General features: G+C 49.6%; 1 protein-coding gene across 15 annotated transcripts in view; it reads right to left on the reverse strand.

Moving 5' to 3' along the window:
- Cdh23 (cadherin-related 23) overlaps nucleotides 1–22,859 on the reverse strand; it is a 382,501-nt gene extending 359,642 nt beyond the window's left edge. For 13 of the 15 annotated variants that reach the window (XM_063278917.1, XM_063278916.1, XM_063278914.1 and 10 more), the window contains exon 1: nucleotides 22,226–22,859. The gene's annotated coding sequence lies outside the window, so the exon portion shown is untranslated. Of the gene's footprint in view, nucleotides 1–18,805; nucleotides 18,871–22,225 lie in introns of all 15 variants that reach the window. The other 2 variants (XM_063278915.1, NM_053644.2) reach the window with 2 other exon arrangements.
- Between the last annotated feature and the right edge of the window lie 514 nt (nucleotides 22,860–23,373).

Genomic DNA, 23,373 nt, shown 5'->3' on the forward strand with positions numbered 1-23,373 from the left:
GTAATTTAATGCCTCATTTTGTCAAGACTTTCTGGAAAATGAGATTTGTTCCCAGTGAGGAATTTTACTCGGCCTTTTCCCATGTGCCCCCCACCCACGTCCCCTGGCTTAGAGGTGCTCCTCCAGTTGGGCTTGGGGAGTAGGGAGAATGGAGGTAGGAAGACACGAATATGAAGAGGCAGTGGGGCAGGGACCAGGCAGGGACACCAAAGACTGTTCATGGTTGGATAGACCTACTATGTGGCAAAGCAGTGCCCACTGTGTGCTCACTGCTGTCCCTGTGAGGAGGGAGGCTGGCAGGCCTCCTGCCTGGGGGTCAGCAGGAATGGATGAGGACCCAGAAGCTCCTACAGAGAGAAGAAAAGATGGCCCCCAGGTAGGGAGAAGCAGAAGCCATAGACGGGAACAGAGCAGTCTGGGAGAACCTTGGCGATCATCTCTTTGAATGTCTCCCAGGATGAGGGTCAGCCCCACCCTGGCTAGCCTGGTGTTCTACCAGGAACTACAGAGAGCAAAAAGTCCTGAGATATAAACGGCAGACCCACAGGGTACACATCCTTCTTGCTCAGGTGTGTGAGCTGTATTGTTCTGTGCCTCAGTTTCCCTCGTCTCAGAAATAGCTGAGGGTTGTTGGGGGACCAAATGAGGCCTCACGTGAGCAAGCTCACATCGATCACTAGAAGTGGTCAACCATCACGGCCATTGTCATCATTCTCGTCATCATTACTGTGAACATCATTGGACCTCTTCCTGTCATCTTTACCATTGTCACTAACGTTGTCAACATCACTATTGTCATTCGCCATCATCACGTGATCAGCATGATCGTCACCATTGTCACTGTCCTGATTGTGGCCATTACTGCCACCATCACAATCACCATCACCATCATCAGCACTACTATGATCATCACCATCATTGTGATATCATCACCATCAGTGACATCACTATGACCATCATCATCATCACTATGACCATCATCATCACTATGATCATCATCATCATCACTATGATCATCATCATCACCACCATCATCACCATCATTGTGATATCATCACCATCACTATGATCAGCACCATCATTGTGATATCATCACCATTACTATGATCATCACCATCATTGTGATATCATCACCATCAGTGACATCACTATGACCATCATCACCATCACTATGATCATCATCATCATCACTATGATCATCATCATCACCACCATCATCACCATCATTGTGATATCATCACCATTACTATGATCATCACCATCATTGTGATATCATCACCATCACTATGATCATCACCATCATTGTGATATCATCACCATCAGTGACATCACTATGACCATCATCACCATCACTATGATCATCATCATCACTATGATCATCATCATCACCACCATCATCACCATCATTGTGATATCACCATCATCATCACTATCCACCACCATCATCACTATGGCCGTCGCCACCATCACTATGATCATTATCATCATCACCGTGATCATCACCAGATCCATAACCATCACTCTGATCATCATCACTATCACCATCATCATCATCATCCATATCAATATCATCATCATGTCATCATTTGAGTGTGAGTGCACACACATTTGCATGCACACACGTGCTAGTGGAAAGAACCTGAGAAGCTAGGGCTGGTCTCTCTAGAAACCTTTTGAGGACTTTTGAGTTTTATATGTGCCCCACTCAGTATTCCAAAATAAATTTAAGAGGTGAGGAGATTGCTCAGTTGGTAAGGTGTCTCCCGCACAGGGATGAGAACCCAAGTTCAAATCCCAGCATCTGTCATAGAAGCTTGCTGAATAGTGGATCCCAGAGCTCGCTGGCCACCTAGCAACCAAATCCACAGAGAGACCCTGTCCCAGAACAGAAGGTGGAGAGGGTAAGAGCAGTACATGGAGACCTGGGTTTGACCCCAGCACCCACGGGATAAAAAGGCGCAGCCCTAGCACACCTTCATCCCTAGCACTATGTGGGGACACAGATGCGGGATTTCTGGGGCAGGCTGGCTGACCGTCTCTGGTGAAACAGAAGTTCCAGGTACAGGCAGAGACAACGCCTCATTAGAATAAGAAGGGGAACACTAGCGACCTGCTAGGATCTACAGGAGTGCTGTGCATATGCACACGGACATGCACACAGACACAAACACATACACACACATACACGCCACACACACACGCACATACACACATGCACATGTGCATACACATGCACCCACATGCATATCACACACACACATGCCACGTACACACACCTTCATACACATATACATACTCATCACACACATGCATGTGAACATATCCACACCATACACACACACATAAATCACATACAACATGCACACATTGAGCTTCCACATGCATGGGCACCCACCCACATGGAAGGGTGTGAAGCACACACAATAAGCTTGAACAATAAAATAGGTAATTTGTAAATAAATTAACTAATTAATTTTAAATAAATAAAATTTAAAATAGGTAATTAGCTGTCTCAAAAGGGATGCCCCACCAATGACCAATCTCCTCTCTTAATCAATCCTACTCTGTCTTCTAGGCACTTCTTGAGGATCTCCACAGTCACACTATTAACTCCCACCTCTTGGAACAGGTCACTTAATCATTTAACAAACTTTCTGAGTCCCAGTCACAAGCAGATGGATTGACGACCAGAGGAATACGGGTCCTGTGGCTTGATGAGTGGGAGGGACTTCCGGTGGCCTGGTGGACAGGAGGGACTTCCTGTGTTTTGGTGAGTGGGTGGGAGGGACTTCTTGTGAATTGATGAGTGGGAGGGACTTCTTGCCGCCTGGTGGGAAGGAGAAACTTCCTGTGGCTTGGTGAGTGAGTGGGAGGGACTTCCTGTGGCCTGGTGGGCAAGAGGGAATTTCTATGGCCTGGAGAGTGGGAAGGGCTTCCTGTGGCCTGTGGGTGGAAGTGATTTCCTGTGGCCTGGTAGGTGGGAAGGGCTTTTTGTAGCCTGGTGGGCGGGAGGGACCTCCACCACCAGTGGCAATTGAGGTATTTGAGGTACAACCGTTCACTGAATCTGGGGTCCCTTCAAGAGCTGTTCGTGTGTGAATTTTCTCCCAGGTGCAGGGTGGGTGGGGACAAACTTAAGGACACACAACTCACAACTGGTATGTTTGGAGGTGACAGTTGTACACGTGAGCTGTGCGAAAGGAAACGGGATACACCTAAACTGCAAAATCTGCTCCAACAGTAAGAGCCCCGCCTTGCTAGAGAGACTAGACTAGGGCTCTCTGCAGGGACGAATGTCTGCCCACAGATTTATCATGGCCGTTTCTTGGTCCACTTTATATTCCTCAAACACTAATAGCCACATTAAATGGCTGGGAAGGTGTCCTAGAGCCATTCCCTGGGTGGCCCTGCTTGGGAAGGGTACAGGCATGAGTGACAGCAAGAGGTGCAGCAAGAAGCCTCCAGAGATGCCTCTTCTCTTCGGGTCACCACGTCATCCAGCATGCACACTCTGGAAGCAGAAGCAGCCCTGGGACCTCTCAGAGAAGGAAGCGACCAAGAGAATAGTGGGAGTGAGCATGAGACAGGTGAGTGTGTCTGCTGGGCAAGGGAGAAGGTGGGGACACAAGAGCCCAGAGCCTAACAGGCTTCCCCAGAGCGCCCCAAACCCTGAACAACTCTTAGTTATTCTATAGCCAGAAAGGCAAATGTTGGTGACAATTGTGATGGTGATGATGGTGGTGATGGTGATGATGATGGTGGTGGTGGTGGTAGTGGTGAAGATGGTGATGGTGGTGGTAGAAAAGATAGGTAGGGATGGTAGGGATAGTAACATTGGTGGCAACTGTCCTTTCTTGAATACATACTCAACATGGCAGCATTGTCATGATCACCTGACAAGGAGGGTATAATTCTGGCCACACCCACCCACAGATCAGGAGACCAGACTTGGAGAGGAGAGGCCATGTGCACAGTCCAGCAGTAAGCAGACTGGGATGCAAACCCCAGCGAGGTCCTGCTTCTGGCTATGGGTCAACACCCTGGGACAGACTGATGATCCTTCATGAGAATAGAAAAGAGATTTCTTTTAAAAATCTTCTCAAAGGTCTGGTGTGCTATCAGGGCAGTGAGGTGTGGGGCAGGAGGGCCCAGATGCAGGAAAAAGGAGGTTCCAGGGAAGGCTGCCCAAGAGTCTCTACTCCACTTAGGGCCTTAGAGAGACAGAGTGGAGAAACCAGCACAGGCTTGGCCACCTGAGCCCGGGGGAGGGGGGCGTGGTAATCTGATCATGGCCTTAACAGGGCAGCCACTCATAAAGATCCAGAACCCCGAGGGATATGAGGAGACAGGAAGAAAGGACTCCGCCTCCTGTTAGCTTTCCCACTGAGTGTCTGCCGCTTCCTAGACCATAGGCAGGAGAAGCTGTGCGGTAGGATGGAGTTCCAGTTGACTCCCCTAACTGACGAGACAGAAACTGGAGTATGGGAACTCTGAGAAGGACTGGCTATAACTAGGACTCCAGACTTCCCGTTGAGTGATCGGAGATTGCTGCTCCTAAGGTGTAAGTCCAGCACTGAAGACCTAGACCCGGCCTTGAGTCACTTACACCTGGACTAGAGTAGACCCTACTGTCTGTCAGGTGATACCCTGAGTCCTCTCTGCAAGGATATACAACCCCCGATACTCCATATTGTCATGCAGAAGGACTTGACAGTCACAAAGTCATCAACCGCATTACATTCAAGCCAAAGGGAAACAGGAGACAGCGATAAGTTGCAGAACCAAGAGTTTAAAAATATAAGCCTACAACTTAGGAAGTGCAGTATATCTGCAAAAACAACTGGCCAAAAAGATGGATAAGCTTACTAGAGAGTGAAAAACTACACAATAAATTCCCAGCTGAAAGCCAGGCATAGTGGTGAACGCCTTTAATCCCAGTGCTCCAGAGACAGAGGCAGGTAGATATCTATGAGTTCAAGGCCAGCCTCATCTATGAATAAGACAGGCTCCTATCTAAAAGAAAAATCCAAAAATGAATAATATAATTTAAAATTAAAGTCTGGATAGATAGCTTACAGTGAATTAGATAGAGCCAAAGAGAAGATGAGTAAATTGGAAATAGGTGAGCAGGAAATAACCAGAATGAAGCGCACATAGAAATGCACAGGTGAAAAGTTGATTTTTGAAAATAGCTTAAGACATATATGGGGCATGGTGACCTAAGTTCAAAGAAAGAAGAGAATGAGCCAAAAGCAAAATACGGAGGACATGCTAGCCAAAACTCTTAGATACTGATCAAAGATACCAAGCTGAGGTGAAATAAAGTCTACACCACTGCTTGGTACACATCAGCAGAAACTGATTCCCACGGCAGAGACATGGGTACCCTTGCTTATCTACCATCCACAACAGCAAGAAAATGGAACCAGTCCAGCTGTCCATCCACACACAGAGGGATAAGAGAAACTCATGCATAGAAACGGAATTTTATCAGTCATAAAGAACACCAAGGTCACAGCATTTGGGGGGGAAATTGACTGAATTAGAAAGTTTCTGTATTAAGTGAACTAATCCAGCCTCAGAAAAATAAACACTATACGGAAAACAACTTCCAAGATTGTTGAGAACACCTGATTGTTTGTGTGTGTGTGTGTGTGTGTGTGTGTGTGTGTGTGTGTGTGTGTAAGTATCTTAAATGCAAATGGAACAAATACTCAAAAGACAAAGACAGATTGAATTGCAAAACAATCACATTCTAATTCCAGAATCTCTACCTTAAATATAGTGACACATGGGGCTAGAAAGATGTCTCCCAGTTAAGAGTCTTGGGTTCAATTCCCAGTACCACACAGAGGCTTAACAACCATCTCTAACTACAGTTCCAGGAACTCTTATGGCCTCTGTAGACACCAGGCATGCACACAGTACCTAGACATACAGACACGCAAAACACTCATACACATAAAATAAATAAATAATAGATGGATAAATAAATAAAAAGCGACATATAAAAATGAACAAGAGTTGATTTCCTGGATCCGCAAGGTAAAGGGAAAAAGCTGCCCTTTGACCTCTTCAGCAACACAGAGGCATGCACGGACAGACACCCACACACACTCACATACACATGTATTTACACTGAATAAATAAGTAAAGTTAAATTGGAAGCCAAGGAGGTATTTTTGTTGTCAACCGACTTGAAAAGCGGCAAATGATAAAGCCCTCACAAAATACAATTTACTAAAAATGACACACAAAACACTAACATAGCCCCAGGACTCTAAGAATCGGAAACTACAGTTTATAACCTTCCCATCAAGAAGCCTGAGCCCACAGCTGAACCACTCAGCAGATAAGGAGAACACAGAGCACAAACCTTCCCAGAGTCCCCAGGAAAACAGGAAAAGACAGGAACAGTTCCCGATGGATCAAAAAACAGTAGAATTTGACTATGATCTGATAAGGAAAGTCAGATCACACAAAAGGGAAGTCCAGGAGCACATGTGGGAATAAAATCAAACCCAACCCAGCGAACTGCAGTCATGAAGAACAAAACTGTTTCAGCTGTTGGGTGGTAGAAGCTGCAAAAAGAAAAGTGTGTGTATGTGCATGCACACGTGTGCATACATGTGTGCACAAGATGCATACATGTGTGAATTTGCATATGTGCGTGTGTGCACATATGTATGTTTGTCTGTATATTAGATGTCTCCGTATGTGTGTATGCAAGTATGTATGTGTGTCTATATTAAATGTCTATGTGGATGTGTGTGCAAGTATGTATGTGTGTCTGTGTGTTGGGTGTCTCTGTGTACACGCATGTGTGTATGTGTGTCTGCATTTATTCCAGGAATGAAAGATATGCTAACTTCTGAGTATCCAACATTATAATTCTCTGCATTGCCAGCGGAAAGAAGAAATTGTATATTAGCGTGTCAATATACACAACAATAAGGTTGATAGAATGCTCTACAAGCCAGGTGTGGTGGTGCACATCTCTAATCCCAGAACACAGGAGGCAGAGGCAGATGAATTTCTGTGAGTTCGAGACCATTCTGGTCTACATTCTGAGTTCTAAACCAGCCAGTGAGACCCTGTCTCAAACACAAAGCAAAGGAAAAATTCTTAGCAAAAGAAACAGAAGATGCCACACATGGAAGATACCTTTAACTAATGTTGTATTCAAGAGTGAAGGACTAGGGTTGGGGATTTAGCTCAGTGGTAGAGCGCTTGCCTAGCAAGCGCAAGGCCCTGGTTCAGTCCCCAGCTCCGGGGGGGGGGGGGGGGAAGAGTGAAGGACTGAAGTTTGCCTGACTGTGGGAACAAAGTAAAGGTGCCTGCTATTGACACTGCCATTCTACAGACCCATTAAAGGGTCCTGTTAAGAGGCAGGAGAAAGGGCTCCCTTTGCTCTTGCAGAAGACGCGGAGTTCAGTTCTCAGTGCTCACACTAGGCAGCCCACAGCCGTCTGGATCCAGCTCCAGAGGACCTGAAACCTTCTAAGGCCTCCGCTTGGCATATGTAAACATACACACACACATAAATACGAAACAGGTCATTGTTTTCAAAGCTCTAGGTGATGCAACTGGGCAACAGAGAGAATTTTTTAAAAAATCCAAATTCGAAGCAAAGAATTAAAGAGACGATAGCATACACGGGACAGGAGCTGAGCAGAGTGACCTACGAGCTTATGAAAGTCTGGCAGAAGGAAGAAACACATTCAGTGGAGTTGCAGGATACAAAACAGCATATGAGAAATTAGCTGCATTTCTAAGAGAGACAATAATAAGTAGAAAAGGCAATCCCATTCACGGTAGCACCAAAAAGGAGGAGACACTTAGAAGTCTAACTTGGACAAATATGGACACCAACAGCTGTAAAAACACCTTCGGGAAGAGACTAACCTAAGAGGATAAAAAGTATAAAGCTATCCCACGCTCATCCCAAGAGCTCAGTGCTGTCTGGATCCTGTCAATATTCCCTAAAACAATCCTCAGATTGTATGTGGTGCTGTCAAAACCCCAATGGGGAGTGGACATGGTAGCCTATATCTGTAATCCCCATAGACAGGAGGCTGAGGCAGGAGGACCATGCAAGGTGAGCTTTGGCTACATAGTGAGACCGTACTGCAAAGAAAAATCCCAGTGGCACCATTCGCAGAAGTTGAAAAATCCACCACAAGATTTTAGGCAAAATCTCAAAGCATCCCCTAAATATAGTTAAAACCATCCTTCCCAACTTTAAAATGGACTATAAAACTACGGTAATCAAAGCATATGGTACTGACAGAAGGAAAGACACACACGGACTAATGGAATAGAATGTAGTCCCAAATCAAACCATCACACAGGGGGAGTTGGTTTTATGAAAGGTACCAAGAGAGGAGAAAGGACTGATGGGACAGGGAAAACTGACCACACGCAGAAGAGTCAAGCTAACTCCTACCTTACCCTGCGTGCAAAACTGAACCCAAAATGGAACAGAAACAAACTTATTAGGGTACTTGAGAGGAACAGAATGGAGATAGATAGATAGATGGATGGACGGACAGATGGATGGACAAACTGACTGACTGCTGTCTGGCTTACAGCCTGTGACCCAATAATGGCTGTCTACCAACAAAAGGTCCAAGTTCCAGTAGCTGTTCAGTCCATGAGGCTGGGTGTCTCAGCTGGTCTTCAGTATTTGCCAAAGTAAGTTCTCATGCCAGTGAAGGAATGGACCCGCCATCAAAGGCAAAAGCAAGCAGGCAGAGAGCCAGTGCTCATTCCTTCTATGTCCTTTGTATAGGCTGCCACCAGAAGGTGTGGCCCAGATTAAAGATGGATCTTCCTACCTCAAAATATCTGGATGAAAGGTGTATCTTCCCACCTCAAAAAAAAAAAATCTAGATTAGAAGTGGGCCTTCCCGGCTCATTCCTGATGGCTGCGGTGTCAAATATATCCCCAGTCGTGGTCCTCTGGACAAGTGGAGAGCCCTGCATTCCTGAAGGCTTCCACAGTGCTCTCCTATACCCTATCAAATCATGTTCAATAATAAATCTCACATCAAATCTGAAAAAAAAAGAAGTGGGCCTTCCCACTTCAAAATATTTAGTTAAGAAGATAATTTCTCACAGGTATACCCAGCTGGTTGGGTTTTAGTCAACTCCAGATGTAATTAAGTTGCCAGCCAAGAGTAGGCATCGAAAGAACCAAATCTCTAAACTTCCTGAAAGGACGCGTGAGAAATCCTCATGACATTGGATACAGTAGCAACTTCTTGGCTATGACACTAAAGCCCAGACAATGATAGAGCAAGAAAGATATTTTTTTTGAAACAAAACTTCCCTGTGTAGCCCTGACTGTCCTGGAAATTTGCTCTGTAGACCAGGTTGGCCTCAAACTCAGAGATCTCCCTGCCTCTGCCTCCCAAACACTGTGATTAAAGGCATGTGCCACCACTGCCCAGAAAGAAAGATATTTAGACTTTATTGGACTAAAAATCTCTATGCATCAAAGGAACCTCTCCACAGAGGGAAAGGGAACTCTCAAAACAAGGAAATGTTCTTAACTCATCTATCTGCTAAGAGATTAAGTGCCTGAATTCAAAAAGATTCTACAGCAAATGACTCAACTCAAAACTGGACGGAAAGCACCAACGGTCAGTTCCCACAAAGGGAGGCACAACATGGTTCACAATGAGGGGATGCCAATCAAAGCCCAGGGCAGCATCAGTGGAATATGCCTCCCACCAAAAACTGCAGAGTGAATGTTGATAAGATTATTAAGGAGCATTGCTTGAGGGAGGGAGGTAAGAAAGGGTCCAACTTCTGTGGGAAACGGATGCTGGGACCTCAAAAAGCCCAACAGAATTGCCAAAGTATTTGTAATTCCACTCCTACGTGTATACTGAGATCGGGGACCCAAATAATATGCACACACCAATGCTCACAGCAGCGTTTGCAGAGGTCGGAGACCATCTAAACACCCAGCCATGACTGAACAGGAAACAACACAGTGAGTCCTCACTAGAATGTTATTCGACCATAAGGAGGAATTGTGTTCAGAACTTAGAAACCTCGAGTCAGTGAAGAAAACCAAACACACAAGACGCAGTAGTAATCCAGTTCATGGCAACAAGAAGTAAGGTGGATGTTACCAGGAGTAGAAGAGGGAAGAAATGGGGACTTAGTTGGGAATAGGAGCGGAGCTTCTGTTTGGCACAGTGAGACAGTTGTGGAGATGAGAACCACAGAGCTCCCCAGCCACAAATGTACTCACCACCGCTGAGCTGTAACCCTTAACACTATTTAGGTCACAATATTTCCAAGATTTTGTTTTTAATTATGTGAGTCTGTGTATGTGTATACACACATAAATACAGTACCCAAGGCGTCTGGCAGCAGGAGTCAGATCCCCTGGAACTGAAGATACAGGCGTCGTGACCTCCTGACTGATCTGGGAACCAAACTCAGGTCCTCTGCAAGAGCAGCAAGTGCTCTTAACTTAGCTGAGAGCTAAGTGGCAGCTTTTATGTTATATGCATTTTACCATAACTGGGGAGAGGGAATTAGAAGAAAATCTTAATTTTATATTAACTGGCATCAACCAAAAAGCCACAGTAAACACCACAGTAGCAAACAGTTACGGCTTTGTCCTTGGTGTTGGATGTGAATTGAAAAAAGTCTCTCTACCACTGCCATCCAGTCTAAGGCTGAAAGCCTTTGCCATCGCAATAAGACAAGAAAAGCCTCCAAAAGCATGATATAAAAATCTTATTTCTGCAGAAAACACGGTCGTGTGTCCTAAATGGTTTTTTAAAGTCTGTAGATAAACTTGTTAGAATTAGTAAAGAAAATTGACATCGTTTTTAAGATATGGGCCAATATTTTGTAATCAGTCATTCTTCTATGGCATATAGGTGGTTGAATATGAGAAAATATCACTTATAATTTTACTTAAAGACAGAGAACACATAGAAATAAGCCTTATAAAAGAAAATGCTACAGACTCCTAGATGCATTCCTGAAAGAAATGTATTAAGACATGGCTAAATGGCGAGGTGCATCTTGTTAATGGATTGGAAAACTCAATATTGCAAAGACGTCGATTTTCCTCGATGCAGTTGCAATCAGAATCTCAGCGGGGCTTTTGGGGAATGTTCAAAAGCTGCTTCTAATAGTTATATGGAAGCGCACAGAGCCAAAACTAAAAAAGTCTTAAAGGGAAATGAAACTGAAGGAACCAGAGTCTCAGGTACAAGTCGGTGTCTAGAGAGCTGTCAAAGCCAAGGCATGAGTTTGCATCAGGTCCAGGACAGTGACGCACTAAGAACTGCACATGCACGTGTCTGTGCCAGAAGACACACGTGTGCATGTGTATACACGCACACACACACATGCACACATGCACACACACACACATACACACACATGCACACACACACATGCACACACGCACACTCACACGGATTCTTTTCGTGTGTGTGATAACTCAGTTTCAAATCGTTGGGCATCCGCACTGGAATGGTCCAATTATACTGAGGTCATATTGCAGAGAAACAGAAGTAGGCTGAGACAAGCAAAAGCAATGTCACCGGCAAGCAGAGTGCATTAGCACACCAGAGCCAGCACGCTGCGTGCTTACCTAAGTTTGAAGACACAGTGGGCAGTGGCTATGTGGGAGAGCTTGCCCTGGGTCCAAATCCAGCACCATCAAGACGAAGTCAGAATAAACGTGGCATTAGGAGTCAGAATGGGTGTGGCCTTGGAGGGATGGTGGGGAAATGACCTTCAGGGATGGGGATTTTCGGTCTGAGTGGTGCTGATGAGGAATTGGTTGCTTTGTGGAGCTCAGAGCACCGCTTTTCTGCACAGTACACATCAGTTAAGAAGCTGAGCAAGTCCTGGTTTGCTTGGTACCAACGCCGATACTCAATCACAGACATGCCCTGTCTTCCCTCTGGCCACTCACCAAATGAATTATTGAGCTTTCCTTGGTTTGGGCAAAAGGAAGAGGCCTCCCTCTTCAGAACAATGCGTGAAGACTTTCTCATGGGTAAGAGAACCCAGGAGCCCGAGGCAGCAGGCAAACGTGTGACACCATAGAGCCCAGTATCGTGATAATAAAAGTAGCACGTGTTCAATGCTCTCTGTGGGGCATGCACTCTTTCTAAGCATCTTTTATTTTGACATAATTTTATCCTCCCAGTAATTCTCTGAATTGGGTGCTGGTATTAGCACTTAGCAAGCTTGCCTGGTAGCTCACAGTGGATAAGCAAGGACCAAATTTAGGGAGGCTGGCTTCTAAATCGACACAATCACCTTGTTTAGAAGGGCATGCAGATAAAACCGGGTACACGATGCCTGTTCATACTCACCCAAGCCACGCAGTGGCTGTCTCCCCCAAGCAAAACACTGGAGCTGTCCCATCCCTTAAAGGCCTGGTTCCCAGATAAGAGGCCATAAGGCAGGCCCTAGTCGATGGGGCTTTGTCCTAAACCTAGCGATGTAGGTTGAGATGCTATGGAGGTGTGGAGAGAGGTCCCTTGCTCAATCTGGGGATGAGGGTATCAGAGCTTCCCCAGGTTCAGGCCCTGCTACTGACAGAACTGATAACAGAAGCAAAATGGATTCCAGAGCACCTGGTCCAACCCCAGGCACTGCCTGAGAGTCTAATGCTCTCCACCCAGGCCATTTCAGCAAAAGAAAACCTAGACCAAGGTGCACACACACACACACACACACACACACACACACACACACACACACGCTTTGGTATACAGGCAAGCACAGGGCCAATGCCAGAGAAGAAGAATTTGGAAAAGCTAACACTCTTGGAATAGGGGTTGTCCTGCCTTCCCCAAGATCTCTGCCTTGCCTCTGACACCCTGGCCCTGTATGGTGGCTCCCCTGGAAGCTGTGAAGCACGCAGGTGCAACCAGGTCACCTAGATAACAACCTTCCCTCCCGCTGTATTATTCATGGGCTCCCTTCTTCCGGCCAAGCTCCAGTTTCCAATAGCCCTCAGGCAATGCAGACCTGGCTTGGCAGGTCAGCCATGCTGGTCTAGCTTGTAGCACCGGGCCTTCACACCTCACACCCTGCCCTCCCTTCCTATAACAGCTTCCTGGACACTTCAGGTGAGGTGGTAGCTTTGGGGCCAAGGGAGAAGGGCAAAAGTGGGCACTTTTAGCTGAGTCAGACACAGGACGCTAAAAAAGAACTATGTCCTACGTACATGCAAAGAGAGAAGCAGAGAGAGCTGTCCCCAAAACAGGATTCCAAATAAGTTCCAAGGCCTGGACAGTAGTGTGTCTATTTCTGTCACTTTTGTTGTTTGTTTGTTTGTTTGTTTGTTTGTTTGTTTTTGAAACAGACCCTTTCCTATAACCCTGGCTGGCCCTGAACTTGCTATTCTGTGCTGTGATTATAGGTGTAAACCAGCACGTCTGGCCCGTCCCTGTTTTGAGTGTGCATGTAGTTTCCTTCAAACACGTGGTGCTTAATAAATAAATATTGGCTGCCACAGATTCCTTTTGGGGAAAATGGTTGTCAAAACGACTGAGGACATAAAGGGTCGCAGCCATTGGGAAGACACTGTTCTTTGGGTTGGGAGGTGGCCGTGCTGTGACAGCTGATTGCATTATTGCTCACGTCACTGAATTGGTGGAATCAATAAAAATGACAGATCGACCTAGCAGGGGTTGCACAAGTCACCATTGGTTCTGTCATGCCCTGCTGTGTGTCTTGTGAGAGTCTTGGTCTCCAGATCAAGAGGGTTAGCCGCTTGCAGGCTTTAGGGTTTGGTTTGGTTTCTTCCAGCTTAACAGATGAGAAGTGGGGGTCCTAAGATGTAAGTTCCAGGGGTTCAGCAGCAGGCCCGACACTAATATCTCAGCATGTCTGGGGGAGAGGGGCATGCTCACCTTACCACCACTGGCTCCAAGTCACTATGCATGTGCCCACACCATCAAGCCACCCACCAGGCTTCTGCAGCACCCTGACCGGCCTGGGGACATCTGTGGACGAACCAGCATAGCCTTGAGTACTGAGGGAGCCCCCAGCCAGCCTGCCCCACAGCGGGGACCAGGTTGGAGTGAGGATACTGACCCCCAGGAGCTCCTGCTCAAACCCTCAATAAACAGATAGCTCTGGGGTGACACGAGGAGGTGACCCTGCCTGTGGCCTCTGAGAGGCAGAGACGGCCACCTGACTCATCCCTCAGACTGTCTGAGCCACCGCCCCTCTTGGCTCGCTTAAATTTTCAGCAGATACTAGACATTTAAATATCCCATCTCAGCTTGATGGCAGGAAAGAGGGGTGATCCAGACACCCCCTGTGCAGCCCTCTGTGGCCCCAGGACGGGTCTTTTCTCTGTTCTTATCTGCTCCCACCTACTTGGATAGGGCCTTCACTCTGCCCTCAATAGTGTGAATGACTAAAAAGTTTCAGAGCCTTGGTTCAAATCTGCCTCTGTACCTGCTAGCTGTGTGACTCTGGACAAAGTGCACAACCTCTCTGTGCATCCCTTCTCCCATCGTGGAAAATAGATAGCACCGTAGGTCTTCTGCCCTGGGGTTGTTAAAAGGTGCAAGCGAGGCTAAGTTTTAGGCCTGGCACACAGTAAGTGCCTAATAAATGTTTCTTCTCATTAGCACCAGCTCAAACACCCTAGAAGTCCATGTCACAGGTCACAAACTGGCCACTCATAGGCCTTTGATATTTGTTCCCCTAGAGTAGGAACCACAGAAACACAAGGGGCTAGGACTGCAGATGCCACCCAGCCTGGACTCATTAAACATCTCCCAAGTGAATAAATGGCCCTGTGGTGTTTAGAATACTTTAACTATGTGGCAACACTTGCAATGGGGAAGCTTTATTATTTTTGTAAAACTTTGGTTTTGGTTTTGGTTTTGATCCTCTGGAAGAATGTAAGAGTCCCAGCGCCTAAGAGATGCTCTGCCAGCTGCTTGGCAACAGAGGCCAGGGCAGCAGTGGTGCTCCTTTTGGGCAAGGTGAGCTTGTGAGATGCCCTACACCTGCCCAGCATCCTGGATCCCCTGAAGGCCATCCCCTTAGGCCAGTGCTGAACATACAAGAAGCACAGACAGGGAGAGTTGCCTTTTACCAGGTCCTGTGCATCTGCACACAATGGCTTCTCTAGAACCCCAAGTCTTACTCCAGCCCCAGGTCCAGGAAAAAAAGGAGAGAGGGCCCTTTGTTCTGCTAAGTCCCCACTCCCCAAGTCACCTCAGTACTCAAGCCATGACATACCATACCTCTGCCTGAGGGTACAGGTCCCCCGACCCCAATGCTCCAAGCAATACCCTGCTTGGGAAACTCGTCTTAGCTTGCTCTCTACTGCGGTGACGAACACCACGATCAAAAGCAACTTGGGGAGGAGCGGTTTATTCCATTTTGCAGCCTGTAGTCCACCCTTAAGGGAAGTCAGGGCAGGAACTAAAACCCAGAGGCCACGGACGAGTGCTGCTTTCTTGGCTTGCTGAAGAGTCCCAGGGACAGGATGCCACTAGAAAGCTAGCACCCAAGCTTCCATGCGAGATGTGCTGTCAATGCCATTCGCAGACGTCCCATGAAAAGAGAGTATCACAAGGTTGACACGGCGATTATATGTTGAAAGGGTAGCATCTGGGGATTGTGTGGCTAGCAAAATTGCCAGGGATTTTGGTTTGTTTGGTTGGTTGGTTTGGTTTGGTTTTGGTGTGTGTGTGTGTGAGAGAGAGAGACAGAGACAGAGACAGAGACAGAGACAGAGACAGAGACAGAGACAGAGAGAGGGAGGATCTTAAGTATCTCAGACTGGCTTTGAGAAGCTGAAGATGTTCTTGAACTTGGGATCTCCCTGCCTCTCCCTCCCTGGTGCTGAGATTGCAGGTGGGAGCCACCATGCCTGGCTGATGTGGCTCTGGGCGTAGAGCCCTACACTCTATCCACTGAGGCACATCCTCTTTCAATTTTGTTATCAGAGCGGTTAGTAGACAGTGGTACCTGAGAGTGTCCTGGGCTACTTTTCTGTCAGGCAAGGATGCTGTGGGTGCTCAGTTAGGACCTCTTATGTGATAAGGGCTGGTACGTGCTTGGAATGAGAGGGCTGAGTGGGTGCCTCCCAACCATGGGTGTGGGGACCTGCAGAACCCCAGAGGACAGTCTGGAAGCGGCCTTCTAGATACACTCCCCAACTGCGTCTGTCACTAAGACACAGCCCAGACTCCACAGCAGGGCACAGGGGTCTCAGAGTCTTGCACTGGACTCTCTGAAAATGGTCTCAGAGTTCTCCTGAGCACTGTAAATTGGGGAGGCCCAAGTTCCCAGGATCGGGGCACCCTGGGGGGGGGGGTCCAGATGAAGACATAGGCAGGCCTGGGGCTGGATGGATACACACACACACACACACACACACACACACACACACACACACACACACCGCAGGCAAAGAAGAGAAAAAAGTAGATAAGCTAAAAAATGCCATTAGACTTGGGCCATGCCCAGGGAAAGACAGGGCCTTCTGAGAGGCAAGGCAAAGCCCACATCCCTGGCAATACAGGTCGAGCCAGGTCCCAGCTTACCCACCCACCCCACCCCCGCCTTTGTTTCTCCCCTCCCCTCTCCTCCCCTCCTCCCTCCTTCTGTGTCTCTCTCTCTCTCTCTCTCTCTCTCTCTCTCTCCCCCCCCCCCCTCCTGCTCTAGCTCTCGCTCTAGCTCTGTCTATCTTTCATTAGCTCCCAAATCACAGTGTTCTTTCAGAAACAGACAATCAAGGTGGTGCATGTGCAGGCCCTTGTCGCAAATGGCATCTCAGGTCCTCTCCAAATGGAAGATGGCCTTTAAGGAGGAAGGAAGTCGGGTTAACAGTCAGCCCCGGGAGCTAGGGAACAGGGGGGAGTAGCAGCAAGGGGTAAAGACTGAGATACCCCCAGTCTCCCAAAATGGTGTGTGCGAAGCTTTGGGATCTGTGATGAACAACCCACTAGGAGGATTAGATGCTCAAGGCCAGCCTGGGCTACATAGTTTCAGAGCAGCCTAGGTGGGGACTGGGGTCAGGGACAACTCTCAGTTTCTACCCATTATCCTCAGCTACTCACATAGACACAATGTTACCAGTCCTAATCAGATGGCCAAAGGTCTAGACTGTATTGTGAAACTGCCGGATCTAATTTTAGGAGGGTAAGTCCAAGTAAAAACCTACACACACACACACACACACACACACACACACACACACACACACACACATCCACAGGCACAACTCAATTCATGAGCTCCTCAGGTCATCAAGCTATAGAAGTCAAGGGCCAGCTCACCTCTATGACGGTGTCTCACCCAAGGTCAAGTCACATCAAAGAGCCTTAAAAAAAAAAAAAAAAAAAACCCTGATTTTCCCATGTACAGCAGAGGCCAGGCTTCTCATAGTTTGCACTGTGTTGATTCTCACGGCAAGTCTACAGACAGCTGGCAATTATTCCCATTTTACAGATGAGAAAGCCAAGGCCTGAGCAAGTTGAGTGCCATCCCAGGCCCTTCAGACCCCAGGGACACAGGGTTGTCTCTGCTTACTCTCTAAAACTCACGCAGGTGGTACAGTATTCTCATTGCCTTCCCAGCCCACACTTGAGCGAGGTTCCGAATACACACAAATACGAGCCAGCTGAGCAGTACAGCCCAAGACCACATAGCTCTTATCAAGTGAGCAAGACAGAGTCCAGGAGCAAAACCCTGAGGCCCACCCATAAGGCAGCATGTGAGGAGGAGCAGCAGTGCCCACCCCGCTCCACAGGGTTGAGCCAGATCAGATTCCATAGTGAAAGCCTAGAAGCTGGCTCCCAGTGGCTACTTCTTAAATACGCCAGTCTCTCTGCTGACACTGGGGGCGGGGGGAGGGGGAGGGGGAGGGTATTGGGGCAGAAGTACGCATAATTTTCTGTCCAGTGGGACTCCCATAAAGCTGTTCACATAGCAAACACAAATGAAGACGGTCCACCAACATTCTCACAGTCTCTGAATTTTCCTTTTTGTGCACACGCACACACACGCACACACACACTCTTCATCACTGCTGCAGACTTTCTGGCCAAGTTCTAGAAATTGCCGGTTCCTAAGGTGCATCTGGGGTCATGATGTTCCTGGTAAGCCGTTACTCTGATGCCCTTATACAGTTGTCTCTTGTCTGGAAGTTCTTTTCTCGTTTTCTTTTGAGACAAAGTATCCTGTAGCCCAGCTGACTTTAAACTGCTACATAGTGGAGGACAAACTTGAACTCCTGATTCTCTTGCCTTTACCTCCTGAGGGCTGGGCTTACGGGTAGGCACCACCACACTTTCTACAGTGCTAGGGATCAAACCGAGAGTCTCCTGCACGCTAGGCAGGCACTCTACCTAGTGGGCTCCATCCTCAGCTAGCTGCTCTCTTTTGAAGATCCCCGTGCTCTTAGACCCCATCTCTCCCTATTGTCTCATATTTGTTTTTGCTTTATTTGTTTTTTAAGCGTATTCTTAAATGTTTATACATTTATTTAGTGTGCGTGTGTGTTCACACTTGTGCACGCAGACAGCACCTTTCATGTGTGGGTCTCTCCTTCCACCTTGTGGGTTCCAGCACAGTTGACAGCAAGCACCTTTAATCCTCAGAGCCATCCCGCCAGCCTCCTGGTTTTGTTTGTTTGTTTTGCTTTGCTTGAAACAGGAATTCTCTATGCCCGCAGCCCACTCTGGCCTCAAACTTGCAATCTTCATGCCTCAGCCTCACAAGAACTGGGATTGCAGGCATCTGTAACACCAAGCCCAGCCTCCCACACTGCTCTTACCTGCGTCATAGACCTTTGAAGCATGAGAACTGGTGATCTCAGCATGAAAAGCATGGGCCCAGACCCTGTAGATGGAGAACACTAGTCACCCATCCCAAAAATAGCTAACATGAACAGTCAAATCCAGCTGTGGGCACAGCAAACCCTAAAGGCGAGAGAAGGCTTACGGACAGTCAGTTAAGCCAGTGCACAGTGTCTGCCTACCACACCACTGGCCATTCAGCACCTGAGCGGTAACCATGGGAGGCAGCAGGGCACAGAGGGAAGACAAAGCCTAGACTGTCACCAAGAGTCATGGAGACCAGTGGGAAGCCCCAGGGAAAGATGGCAAGAGAGGAGGGAAGGATGAAGAAACAGAGGAAAGAGAGGTGGGGGAGGGAGAACGGAGACAAATGGAGGAGGAGGAGGAGGAGGAGGAGGAGGAGGAGGAGGAGGAGGAGGAGGAGGAGGAGGAGGAGGAGGCCTGGAGAGGCAGCCACCACACCAAGCCAGGAAGGCTTCCCAAGTAGGAGGCCCCTACAGTGTCGGAATCACCCATGTAACCTGCTGAAGCAGGGCCTCAGTTACTGGAGACCAAATGTTCCCATTCCTGAATTGTTCCATCCCCTGAGGTCCACCTTGACCTTGCTCAGCTTCTAAAGGACAAATAGGGTTGACCTAGCACCAAGAGGAACCCAGATTACAAGAGGGTTTTTTGTTTCCAAAAGAAAAAAAGGCTTAAAAACACCTATAATGGAATAGGAAATAAACCAGTTCGAAGGTTCGAAAGCAACTGAGTTCATTTATAAAACTACCTTTACACACAAGAACGTGGAATCTCTGGAGATGGATGAGGACTCCCCAGCACCGCATCACCAGGAATCCTCCTGCTCTGTGAGGCCTATGACCGTGCCAGATGGTGACTTCCCAGCCTCCCTACCCAATAGCAGAGCTGCAGTCATCCTGACAGAGACCAGTGTGGCAAAGACGGGCTGGGATGCATATGGTGACTTTCACCTGAGACACCATTGTCCTGGCCTGGCCTTTGACCCCAGCTTCGGCCAGCTTTGAGGTCACAGGCTCAAAAGCGTCCGCTGCTACGCCTACCCCCAGCCTCCCAGCTTGGTGCTAGGGACTCCCCCTGGGGCAGTAGAAGTGGGATGTCAAAGGCTGCTGGACCCAGAGTCTGCATCCTTCCCTCCCTATGCTTCCCGCAGCAGGCTCTAAAGCAGCCCCTTCTCTCTGGCCATGCACTGCGAAGCTTTCCCAGTGGGCCAGTTGAGACTGGAGACAGTCGCTCAGATCCGCCTGCCTAAGGACAGCATCCACCCATCCCAGAACCTTGGAGGTGGAGCCCTTGCGTTCAGTTTCCAGAAATCTGCCCACCTCCTCCTGGTCACAGAAAACATAACAATATATTACGCTACACAGAAAGCCAGACTGCCCTCTACACCTGTTCAAAGCTGGCCAAACACAGACACTCTTGTGGCATCGAAAGGCACAGCCTCAGGAGCTGCCCAACCCTTCACCCACATTTTATTCCCATGTCCTGGAAGGTTCTGTGTACCACAGCACAAACTTAGCGGCCTGCCAACTAAGGGGAATCTTAGGGGATACAAGGCCTTGATCTGTTGGAGGTCGGGCTGGGGTGTGGAGGATCTGCATTTCGAAAGGGCCCCCCCCCACACACACACACACTCCCAATGCAGATTCTGCACCACAGGCCACCCTTGGGTTCCAAGATTCCCCTAGGCCTTCACCTCCTAGGTGAGGCGTTTTGAATCTGCATACACTTTGGCAAAGTAGCCTTTGTAATACTGAATTGGAAGAAATGAAGCGCATCCAGTGGAATGAGAGGCAAGGTGGCTTGTGGGGAAGAGAAGCTAACGGAGAGAGAACCTCAACTCTCTGTGGCCATTTATTGAGCAGCTGTGAGGGGCCCAACTGACAGAGCTGGGGAAAAGCGGGGAAGGACGTGACTATGGGGTTGCAGCTAGGGCCAGGATACCACCCTCAAATGCTCACCTCCAGCGCCTGGGTAAAACCTCTGTTCACACCAGTGGCTTAGTAGTGCCTGTGCAGACACCTCGTGCTCTCCACCAGACAAGCCTCTGTCCCTATGGCCAAGGTGCCCCTTGCCCACCCCTCTTTGGCAGTGACATCTGGTCCTATCACCCCCATAGGTGCTGGCCGCATTGCGCCTACCCCTGCACCAGGAGCCAAGCGTTCGTTCCTTCCAGCAGCTTCTGCCACAGTGGGCTGACTCATCACCACCTCGCACCTGGCCCCAACCATGCTCCACAAGCCCACCCCCACTCACAGCATGATTCTTCTCAGGGCAAGAATCTGGCTCATGCAGGCCCACAAATAATCCTCACACCCCATCAGGTTATTTCAAAACCCAGATTGGGGCAGCAGGCGTTTGCTAAGGGGCTGGATGAGGGGATAAGGGCCAAGGTCTGTTCTGGATGAGAGGACCAAGTGTGCAGAATGGGCGTGTCCGCTTTCCGAGGCGCGTGGGCGTGTTACTACTCCTACAAAGCTAATTTCTAACCAAGGTGTGACCATGCCAGGGCCGAGGAGGGGTGGGAGGGAGTGCGGGGTCGCAGTGGCCAAGGGCATAGGATCTCCGCTTGCCTATCGGAGGCAGTGGTTCTCTGTGCTCGCTCCTGGCAAGAAGGAATGAAGGCCCAGCGGATGGCTGGCCACCACCCTAGAATGCGCGGGATCTGCACCCAACCCAGCCTGACCTGCGAGGACAACAGGGGTAGTGTTCTCAGGGCTGGCTTTGGGGATGAGTAGACATTACCGAAGGCCGGCCAGCGGCGGGGCACGGAAAGCGAAGCGCGAGAGGCACGCGGCTCCCAACGCTGCTAGGGACGCTTCTACCCAGAGCTGCCACTACTGGGAAGGTGGCAGAAGTCCCTAGGGTCGTCTGTGGGCCTGGGAAGGTGAGGAGGGAGAACTACGTGACTTCAGGTTCTACCAGCGCCGCTGCCCACCCTGCGGTGGAGGTGCCACACCCCACCTCCCTGTTCCAAATAGGGACCCTGACCTCAGAGGGGACAGGATGGTTCCCAACACCTTCTCTCACCCTAGCTAGACTCAGACCCTCTCGGCTACGCGAAGAGCGAAGCCTGCGAATGTCGCGGTCCCGAAACGGGGCGCCGGGTGGCGCGCGTCTTGCGAAGGCCAACACACACAAGGAACTGGAGTTCCCGGGAATTAAAGTTGCCGCGCGTCCAGCCGCGGGCTGAAACGGGACGCGGGACAGAGGGGAGACCCGGGCGCTCGCTGCGCGACGATCGCTCCGGGAACAAGTGGCTTTGCCAGCTGAGGTCGCGGCCCCTCGGCTCTAACTTTGGTGGCACGCAGCGGGCGATAAGCTTGGGAGAAGGCAAGGGGATCGGGGAGAGAAGGGCGGCGCGGGGCTCCCGGTACCGTGTGCGCAGGTGGAGCAGCGTTGCGCCGCGCCTCGGGATCTGCTCGCAACCGACTCTGCCCCCACGGGCCACCTACTCCAGTCTTGGCCACCGCCGCTTCTCGTCGCCGGCGCGAAGGTCTCTCTGGGAGCCACTCGGGCGGCCCGATCCCCGCGAGCTGCTCGCTGGCTGCAACTTCAGACGCGCAGCCAGATCAGAAAAGGCTTGCCCCGTGTGGGGCACACGGGGAGTCCGGACTAGCGTGCTCCATCCCCGGGGCCCGCTCTCTGTTGCGCAGCTCAGCGCTCGGCTGCTGTGGGACGTGTTCCCTGGCCGTGCATCGTGTCTTGCTCCGAGCCGCAGCCGCCGCACAAGTCCGCGATCAACTTTCCCTCGCTCCTCCGCCCCGCGCGGCCCCGCGCCAGTCCCCGCCTCCTGACGCGCCGCGCTCCCCTCGCCGCGCCCGAGCTCCGCCCGCCCGCGCCCGCGCGCCTCACCCTGAGCCCCGGACCCCGAGCCCCGTCGCAAACGAGACAGCGTCCCTGACCCCAGCAGGGCGCCCAGATGAGAAGGTGCCCGCGCCGGCCGCAGATGCCATGGCATTGGCTGCTATGGCAGAATCCCCCCAAGCGGCTGGAGGGAGACCGCAAAAAAAAAAAAAAAAAAAAAAAAACGAGCCTTGGGAGCGTGCCCGAGCCATGCCTGATCTAGCAAAGGGCTGGGACCCAACCACAGCCTCCCGCCTGCTCAGAGCCGAGGCCTGAGGCTGCGACGCTCTCGGGAAGGCGCACCGCCTAGGTGAGGCCGCGCCATCTGTTGTCTTTAAGCGCCCCCTTTCTGCTCCCGGAGTCGCTGAAAGGTTCCTCCGGTCTTCGGTGCTACTTACTGGCTACCGCTACCACCATTTGCCTTCACTTGCCTCAAGTCTGTGGGCCCACCTGCGTCCTTCCGACTCTGCAACCCACACTGCCTCTGATTCTAGAAACTAGTGGCCCTGAGTCAGAGACACCCTGGAAGTCTCCAGGCGCCTACACCCATGGGATACCCCTTTGTAGCAACCCTGATTGAAGGAAGATTCCTCCACCTTCTTGCAAGCCTAGCAGACAGCCTTCGAAGCTGTTGGGTAACAGGATCGACAGGGGACACCAGGCGACTTTACTTCCCCAG

Source organism: Rattus norvegicus, chromosome 20 (assembly GCF_036323735.1).
Source record: "Rattus norvegicus strain BN/NHsdMcwi chromosome 20, GRCr8, whole genome shotgun sequence".
Taxonomy (NCBI): Eukaryota; Metazoa; Chordata; class Mammalia; order Rodentia; family Muridae; genus Rattus; species Rattus norvegicus.